Genomic DNA, 9,623 nt, shown 5'->3' on the forward strand with positions numbered 1-9,623 from the left:
CACACACACACACACACACTTTACAGAGGTATACTCTGCAGCTCATACATTTTATGCATAAAAACAGAACTGCTGCTTCCTCTAAATCCTTCCAAACTTTGTTTTAAAAGTCAGTGACAGGTTTGATGGCTCAGGAAGTGCAGGTAAAAACCCAAACTTTTTTTCAACACACACACACACACACACACACACACACACACACACACACACACACAGTTTACAGTGCTTTATCATAAAACGAACAAAGCTTTTCTTTTTTTCTAAAAGAATCTGAATCTGCACACACAACAACATCTTGGATAAACTCCCACCTAGACTACCACTTCACTTGCGTTCAGGAGTTTGCAGCGTGTCACTCAGCTCACTGCTCCTGTGTCTGTGATGTGACAGACAGGAAGTGGTCTTCACAGCGTCCATCCCATCGTGTGCTGACAAAACTTGCAGAAAAGTTCTACAGATAAATAAAGGACAGCTGGGGTATTGTTCTGTCCTAAACTTTACCCTAGCTTCATATTTTTGGTAGCCTGGCCCTTGCCTTCCTACGCAGCTCCGCTCAATTCTAGTTTCCCTTCACTGCTCCGTCTGGGATTTCTCCCAGGATTTCTGCAGGAAAATTTTTGTTTGGGCCAATCAGAGAACAGAACGTTCATTTTCTGCGCAGTGTCTGCTTGTAGTTTATTTTGTCTGGACCAATCAGCAAACAGAAGGAGGAGTTTTGAACAACGTTGATGTTCTGCGCAGTGTCTGCTGGTTATTTTAGCGTACGGCAGTGGAGGAAGTGAATGAAGCCAGTCCGTGTTGATAAGGCTTCCAAATTAAATTAAATTTGTCTGACAAAGCAGCAGCACTCATTTACAGTTGTTTCGTTCGGCTCGGTACTTCTCTCCTCACAGTAGGGGTGTTTACAGCAGACGAGATTTCCAGTTAGCTTCTTAGCTTAGCCTCCTTCACAGTGGAGCTGGCACGCATACGTCGTGGCCAACCGATCCAATCATTTTAAACTTCAGCAGAGGCCACACCTACAGCAAGAATCACTTCTCTATAGCCCAGAGCCCAGACTCTCGTACGAAGCAAAGTGAAGGACAAGGAGCTGGTTTTTATCAGGCTATATTTTTGAAGGACATTGCTTTTAACGAGTTTGTTGTTCGCTGTGCGGGTCGTGGACATGGCTTTTTTCCCCCCTTTGTCAGGAGGGGAGCTCGGAACTCACCCTGTTACCAGGTACAGGGAGCCAGAGAGCAGGAGCGGCCAAAATACAGGAAACTCACCTAAATAAGCAAATTCCGTGAGATTCTGCATTTTACATTGGATTCCATTTTCTTTGGTCAATTCCGTCCTTGTTTTTTGCATCGTGGAAATTATAGGGTCCTAAAAGTGACATAAAGCTCAAAAAAGTAAATTTTGCATAATAACCCCCCCCCCCTTAAAAATGAAATGATAATGATTAATCTGGTGTAGATTTTTACTATATTTGCAATATTCTACATTCATTAGTGAAAAGCTCTGTTGTTGCAAACAGACTTGTTTCTGACATACTGGATCAGCAATCTCTTGATTATGCTTCTCAGAGTAAAGCTACCTCACTTCAGTTTTACTTTCTTACAAATGAGGCATCTTTGTTTGGTGCAGACAGTTTATCGACTGTCCTTGATGGTTTCTGTTCGTTGGCACCAGACTGTGACTCGAGACGTCCTTCTGCAGTCATCAAGCTAAATTGAAGTGCGTCCTGGGAGAGTTTGGTCCGTAAGGCAGTTGGGAAAAGATTCCTGTTTTACATAAATCCTTTACAAAAGGGTACAGACATCCTCCATGGCTTTGCATGTCAAACTTTGAAACAAAGATCTTGAGCGATCTGTCAGTGCCCAGATTTTGTGTTGGGAATGGTTCAGTGTTTTACTGCTTCTGTAAAATGTAATTCATACCTTAGTCCTAAACCCAACCCCCAACCCAAAAATGGAGTTCCACCATATTAGGACCGGTCTTTGGTCCCCATTAGGGACTAATGGTCTTGGCAAGGTAGGTGTGTATACTGGAAACGGTCCTAAATAGGTAACAAAAACAAGTACACACACACACATCCTTGTACTTGCATCAAACTGGGGACTATGTATTGTCTTCAATTCATTTTTGTAACTGCATTTATGCGTAACTCAGACATTTTCCCTAACCTTAACCAAAATTTAATTAACACCATACATCTAAACATAACTTGCGACCTGTCCAGGGTGTACCCCGCCCCTCGCACTGTGACTGCTGGATATGGGCACCAGTGACCCACGCGACCCTGAAAAGGAAGAAGCGTGTACAGAAAATGGATGGATGGATGGATGGATCTAAACATAACTAATAGAGTGCATTAGAACTGCAAAAAAGTGAGGATTGGGAAAATGTCCTCACTTCCCAAAAATGACCTCACCTTGTTGGTTAAAAACATATGACGGTCCTCACTCTGTAGCAGAAACAAGTACACACACACTGATCTGTCTATACTTGTATGGATTTTGCATCGACTTCCATCAGTTTCTACAGCCCAACTATGACCCCTTACGCTAAACCTACAAAAGACTTAAATCATACCTTATAGCCCTAAACCTAAAACCACTGACCCACAAATGTTTTTTCCTCACAAATGTCCACACAATCCATTCACCAATACAAAGACATGCACACACACACATTAATGTGTACTGTAATGAATTGTTATTGTTGTGCTACATTTGATTTGTTTTTAGCTGCTTTTTATGCAAGAATCTTGTACATTTGTATGTATTGTATTTATTTTAGAGATGCACCAGTTTTCAGGCCGATCACCTATCAACAATCTTTAAAATGTTTGACCTGCCAATTTCGATTTTGGCCAATACTGATATTTTTTAACAACTTACACAGTCGGGTTTTATAAGGTCACAACACACCTTCAATGTTACAATCTTATTTTATTGAAAAACATTAAATAATACCCTCGAAACAACACAAACTTGCTTTAACTGGACTTTAGGTAGTGCTCACATCAGAGCAAATTGGGACAGTGGCTGATTTTCAAACCTTTGCTGAGGTAGATGAGAAGCCAATCTTTTCCAATGATCTTATCTAAGTATTGCCCTGAAGGACTACAGATGAAATGCAACATAATGTAAACTGTCCCTTCTGAAATAAATGAACAACAATAACATACACACAGACAATAACATCACTCACTTTTAATAATAATTCAACTTTAGCAATAATTATGCATAGAGACACATTCATGGTAGCATTAATTTTCACTTTCAGGCCCACTTAATAAACCTGAGTACTTTTCAAATGACTGTACATGTTCCCTCCTGTGACCTATGTTACAAAAATAAACAGCAGCTAAAGACCACAGAGGGAACTGATGTCAGATGTGGCTTTGGTATTTTTTTCAGCTTATAAAAAAGAAAAAAACTCAACTAAGGTTGCTGCTGTTCACTCTACAAGGTACGCAGATTATTTTCTAAGATCTCAGTTTGACTACAAATATGTTGAAATCTAAGAAGTTATTGTTTTTCTAAGTTCATGCAGCACGTGATAGTGTGTTGAGTTTTGCATTAGTTATTTAATGTTGCTGATGTGAGAAACCAAACTGTTTGACATGTTCTGTGTTGTGCTGCAGCCTAATCAATGTCTGCTTTAAACTGCCTGTGACATGAAATTTTAAAAATATAAAGGCATTACTAGAAAGATAACATTATTAGCATATTGCAAAAATAATTTTCCACTGCTGAAATGAACGTTTGTTGAGATATTTGCATATTTGTGAAGCAACAGGAAGTGATGTAATATGCCAGTTATGTGACAAAATGGGTAAACTCACATTTTATGCAAGGTTTCTTATATAAAAAATGTGTTTTCTTTGACTTTTTGTATTCGATGGATAGGCATGTCTCAGGCACTTTAAAGTCTGAAGACATACAAAACACGCATGTAGAGGCATCCACACTGCACACACTTCACTTGAACACGCGTCAGCTTTTTGGAGATTAATGTAAGGCTGCACCTGCATTTAATCAGACAAGTTATAATGGCTTCCTGTACATTTACTGCGCATCTTCAGATACTTTCAGCTTCATAACAAGCAGCTGTATTGATTTTAACAGGAAGCTGATTTTTTTAATCAGATTTCTTTATCTGTCTTAAAAATGACTATATTATGTTAAAATGAGTATGAGTATGTGGAGTCTTTAGTAAATCAATCAATCCATCCATCCATCCATCCATCCATCCATCCATCCATCCATCCATCCATCCATCCATCCATCCATCCATCCATCCAGGGGTGGAACTAGTCTTTTTTGCAAGAGGTGGAACAACAGGGGTGGCCAGGGTGTTTTTCAGGTGGGCACATACAAATAAAGAAAAGCATTCTGAATTTGATAATTCAAGATGGTCGCCACTTTTAATTCCAAATGGCTTTAATTTAGCTGTTTTAAGAAATATCCATCCATCCATCCATTTTCTGTACACGCTTCTTCCTTTTCAGGGTTGCGAAATATTTAGCTGAAAATTTGTACGATCATAGCGAGTGATCTAAAAACATGCTAAATGCTAGTTGCAATATTGAGTCATTTTTAGACATGCAAAGTTGAAGATTAGTGTAGAATTATCCAAAAATAAAAATAAAAAACCTTTACCAAATTCTGAATGCTAATCAAAACTTCAAAATAGCCACGACAGCTAAATATAAATGGGTCTAATTCAGTCACTCTAAGACTTACTGAGATAAAAATTTGTTTTGGAGTAGCTTAGAATGATCACATACCAATTGCCATTGCTAATCCCAAATTAAACTAACCATTAATGGTAATTTCACAAAGGGCTATAATTCAGCCAAATTTTTTTATACAGCTGTAGCATCAGAGATCAATCTTTAATGAAATTTAAACGCAAAAGCAAAATCCAAGATGCCCATCCATTTGTCATTTGGGGTGTCCTGCTAAGTGTCTGAGATGGCACTTGTCACCCCTCTGGCTCCACTCGTGCATCCATCCATCATCTGGATCTAAATGCTACTTAATCAGTAATTTCTAGAAAGTATTTTAACTCCTGCTGTCTGGTAGATGCAACTGGAGATACAGAGCACTGACCCAACAGAACATTAAATCTTAAATAATCTCATAAAAAAAATCTTATTGATCTGCAGCAGAAAAACAACACATAGATGTTATCTGACACTTTCAGTGGAACATTTTGGACTTCAGCAATTTTGAATATGCTCTTAGATTATTTTAGCACTTTAGTCATATGAAGAAAAAAATACTTTTGATGATATAGAAATATTGATTCCAAATGCTCCCGAGCTGCTCCTTCACATTTCCTCAGCTAGCGTTGGAGCTTTATTGCTGGTTTAGGCTGTTTGAGTTGAGATCTTTTAAGCTTTTGCCAAATAAAATGAATCATTCAAACATTTTAATTAAAGTGAAGATGAGGGGAACTTTCAGCATAGTTTTTAAAAGTTATTTTAAACTACACAGACTCATTTAGTGGTTGTGCAGTGGTTAAAGCACCTACAGAAAGTAAAGGCTTTCTTTAGTGGTATTGTTGTCAGGGTCAGCAAAGACTGAAAAAGGTTTGAGAAGTGAAACCACTTTCATGCTTTATCTGACAAAGAACTGGAGCGAGTCTGTAAACTCTAACATAAAGTTCTATATTAATGATTTATTTCTGATTTTAATAATAGTTTTATATTAATGTCAAATAGGTATCCATTCAACTGTAGGTTTGCACATGAGCATCAATACAACATGCTCTAAGTTCTGTCGATCTAATGGACCTAAAAGAGAGAGACGCTTTGTTCTACTTGTGATAAATGGAGTCTTGCTGCACATTACCTGTCTGAAAGGTTAATACGCTCAACTAAAAGGACCAAAAGGCTGCTCCACACTCTACCTAATGCAGCTAAAACATAATGCCCTCACTGACCTCCTATCATGGCCAATGTAATATCTGAACACAAGCTAAAGACAGTTTAACAAAACTATAAGCACAGTTGCTCCAACATAAACAACAACGTTCCAGGTATTTTCTTAAAATGCAAAAATAGCTCTAAAACACTAAGAACTTCAACAGCTTTGCACAACTGATTGTGTTCAAAGGAAACAACTACTTCCTGTGAGATGTATGAAATAAAAATATGTTCATGTGATGCAATGTCCAGAGCTGAAAGACTTCCCCAAATCTCAAACACTGCTGTCTTTCTGTAGAGTCTTGTAGATGGTGTTTTAGATTAAAGTTGTATCGAGCTCTAAATGCAAAAAAAAATAAAATAAAAAAATAGTGATTCTGTTAAAGTTTGTAAAATAAGAAATAAGTCATTTTGTAAATTATTTAAATAAAAATCAATGATCATTTACAGGTATATCATAATATGTTGTAGATTTGAGGAATCAACATTAGCTAGGAAATATTAGGTGAATAGATAAAATATGGACCAGCTTCAGAATAATTTGTTTGCATCAAAGTTCTTCCATTTTAGAATTAGGTACCCTTCTCTTGGGAACTTTGTATGGAGGACCGAAACTCACATAAATAAATATAAACATTTAAGAGACACAAATGCATGCACAAGTAAAAGGAATAAAAAAATAAATTTTTAAAAACACTAAAATGTAAATTATGTTCTAAAATATATAATTTATTGGAACTAAATAGAAAATATAAATATGAAGGTCAACCAAATTATAAAAACATGAGGTAAAGTTTTCCTTTTTAAAGTTAATAGATGCATTTTAAGTGTATTTATTTATTTATTGGTCCATTTATATATTTCTGCTTTTATTTCTAATTATGTCAGTTTTGGTCCTCCATACTTTCAGTGCAATTGATATTTTATGTAACCTTCCACAGATCTGTCCTTTGCAAAGGGCTTGTCTTTCAGCTCTGTGAGCAGTTTATCATTATGATCAAAAAGAAAAAAAATAAGTATCCTCTGGATGGGTTCTTCTTTAATGAAACGCTTCGTCTCTCCTCCAAGAGACTTCTTCAGTCTGATGAGTTTCAGGTGAACTCAGCCTTATAAGCACTGCCTCCACCTGGACAAACAGGTTAGTCACATACAAAAGGAGGGCCATCGACCAACAATAGGCTTGATTAGCTCTATTGTTCATAGAGGGTGTGACCCATCATCTGACCCATGTAGTGTTATGTGAATGTAGTGAATACAAGCAGGGGTTCAACGTGCCCTTGTTTTTGTCCCTCTTTGTGTTGGTATCTTTGGGGCCCTGATTCACACCTTTTGCTTACAGGGGGCTGAGTCATACTTGCAATAACAGCGTTGGCGGAAGACAAATGGACATGAAGGCCTCCACCTCTGTTTAATGGTGGACGGTTTTTCTTCACAAAGATGGCTTTCTTTACTCTTCTCTCAAACCAACGTTCCCCTCTATCAAGGATGAGAAAATCTTCATCCCTGAAAGAGTGACTGCTGGCCTGTAGATGAGTGAGAACTGCAGAGTCCTGACCCGACGATGTTGCTCATCTGTTCTGGCTCATTCTTTTGAACAGTGGCTGTTTTGTTTCCCCAATGTATAACTGATCACAGTCCTCCTGACACTTAACAGCATATACTATTTTGCTCTGTTTTTGCCAGGGAACTAGCCTGGCCCTTCCCTTCCTACGCAGCTCCGCTCAATTCTAGCTTCCCTTCACTGCTCCGTCTGGGACTTCTCTCATTGACAAGGATTTTGCTGGCAGATTTTTAGCCGGGCCAATCAGAGAAGAGAACATCAATTTTCTGCGCGGTGTCTCTTGTAGTTTATTTTACCTGGGCCAATCAGCAAACAGGAGTTTTGAATAACGTCGATGTTCTGCATGGTGTCTGCTAGTTATTTTAGCATACGGCAGTGGAGGAAGTGAATGAAGCCAGTCTGTGTTGATAAGGCTTCCAAATTAAATTAAATTTGTCTGACAAAGTAGCAGCTCTCATTTACAGTCGTCTCGTTCGATTCAGTATATTTCTCTTCTCAGTAGGGTTGTTTACAGCACACGCTATTTCCGGTTAGCTTCTTAGCTTAGCCTCTTTCACAACGACAACACATGCTTCAGCAGAGGCTCCTGTGTTTGTGGGGACACTGTCAGTGTCCTCTTGACACTTAACAGTATATACTATATTGCTCTGTTTTTGCCAGGGAACTGGATCTTTGGGGTGAACTAATCTTTGTCGTAACGTGTTTTGGGGTTTGAAAGCCACTGGGACGTCATGTTCAGAGAATAAACATCTCAGTTTCTCTGAAACTCCCGCCACATATGGAATGACGACTGGTTTGGGTCTGGGTTTAGGGTCTTCATTTTTCACCTGGTTGTTGGCTGGAATCCAGTTTGGGTTTCTTGTCTGCTTTCAGAAAATCCCAGTCAGGATAACTGCACTGCTCCAGGGCCTGTCTTGTGTGTAACTTCTCTTTCTCACCTGGTTCCTGTGTTTGTGGGGACACTGTCTGCTCTGTGGTACAGAGTTCTGATGACTCCTAATATGTGTTCCAGTGGGTGATGGGAATCAAAACGCAAATACTGGTCTATATGGGTGGGTTTGTGATACACGTCAGTTTCCAACCACCCTCCATCTGAAACTGAGACCTCACAGTCCAGAAACGCCAACCTGCCATCTTTTACATCCTCTCGTGTGAACTTAATATATTCATCCACAGAGTTGATGTGATCAGTGAAATGTTGGACTTCCTGGGATTTAATTTTAACCCAGGTGTCGTCAACATACCTGAACCAATGGCTCGGTGGCACCCCTGAAAAGGACATCAGAGCTCTCTTTGGAGGTGGAAAAGAGAGCTCTAAGTATTCTTAATTAAACCCAACTTTTTTTGCTTTAATATCTGCCTGCCAAACAATGAGCTTCTGCCTGCTGAACTTAGCTGCTGCTCTGCTGCGCACTCATCTTCGTCGTCATCATCATCAGAGCGGAAGCCAACTTTACATTAGCAAGATGGCTTTACGACTGAATGAATGTCAACGTCTTTTTTTATAATCTCTGTGGGTAACAATACATAAAAAATAAGTTTTTTCTCTGACAATTGGGTGTGAAAAACTACAGTTGTTAAAGCTTTGCTCTTCTTGACGTGCAGCGAGAGGAGAGGAGAGGAGAGGAGAGGAGAGGAGAGGAGAGGAGAGGAGAGGAGAGGAGGAAATGATCCCGCGACACGACGTACCTTACTTTTCTACAGCGGGAGGAGGAAATTTTGAGGATGTATCCTCTCTAAACGTGTTTTGAAAAGCTAGAATTTCTTCATTATATTTCGAACTCCTGCTCAGTTGTCTCTGCACTCACAGCCCTGTTGACACAGGTGTGATGACGTAATGACAATAGGACAGTGGAGTATAAATTTCTATCGTAGGCCAACTTCATACCATTTCTACCGTCTACCGCATATACAGCACAGCCCTAAAAATATAAATAGACGTATTTTAACTGACAACAATGGCTGGATTTTCTCACGTGTGTTTGAGTGTATTTTATTTATGTACAATAAAAATGCATGTAAAATTGATAAGGAGAATTTACTGTGCAAGCTTTTACAAGTGTCTAAACACATGTGACTGATTAAATGTACACACCTTGCAAAATCTGGTGATTTGTGTGCAAGGATATTATGCAAATA

The sequence above is a fragment of the Austrofundulus limnaeus genome, unplaced genomic scaffold (genome assembly GCF_001266775.1).
Source record: "Austrofundulus limnaeus strain Quisiro unplaced genomic scaffold, Austrofundulus_limnaeus-1.0 Scaffold57, whole genome shotgun sequence".
Lineage (NCBI taxonomy): Eukaryota > Metazoa > Chordata > Actinopteri > Cyprinodontiformes > Rivulidae > Austrofundulus > Austrofundulus limnaeus.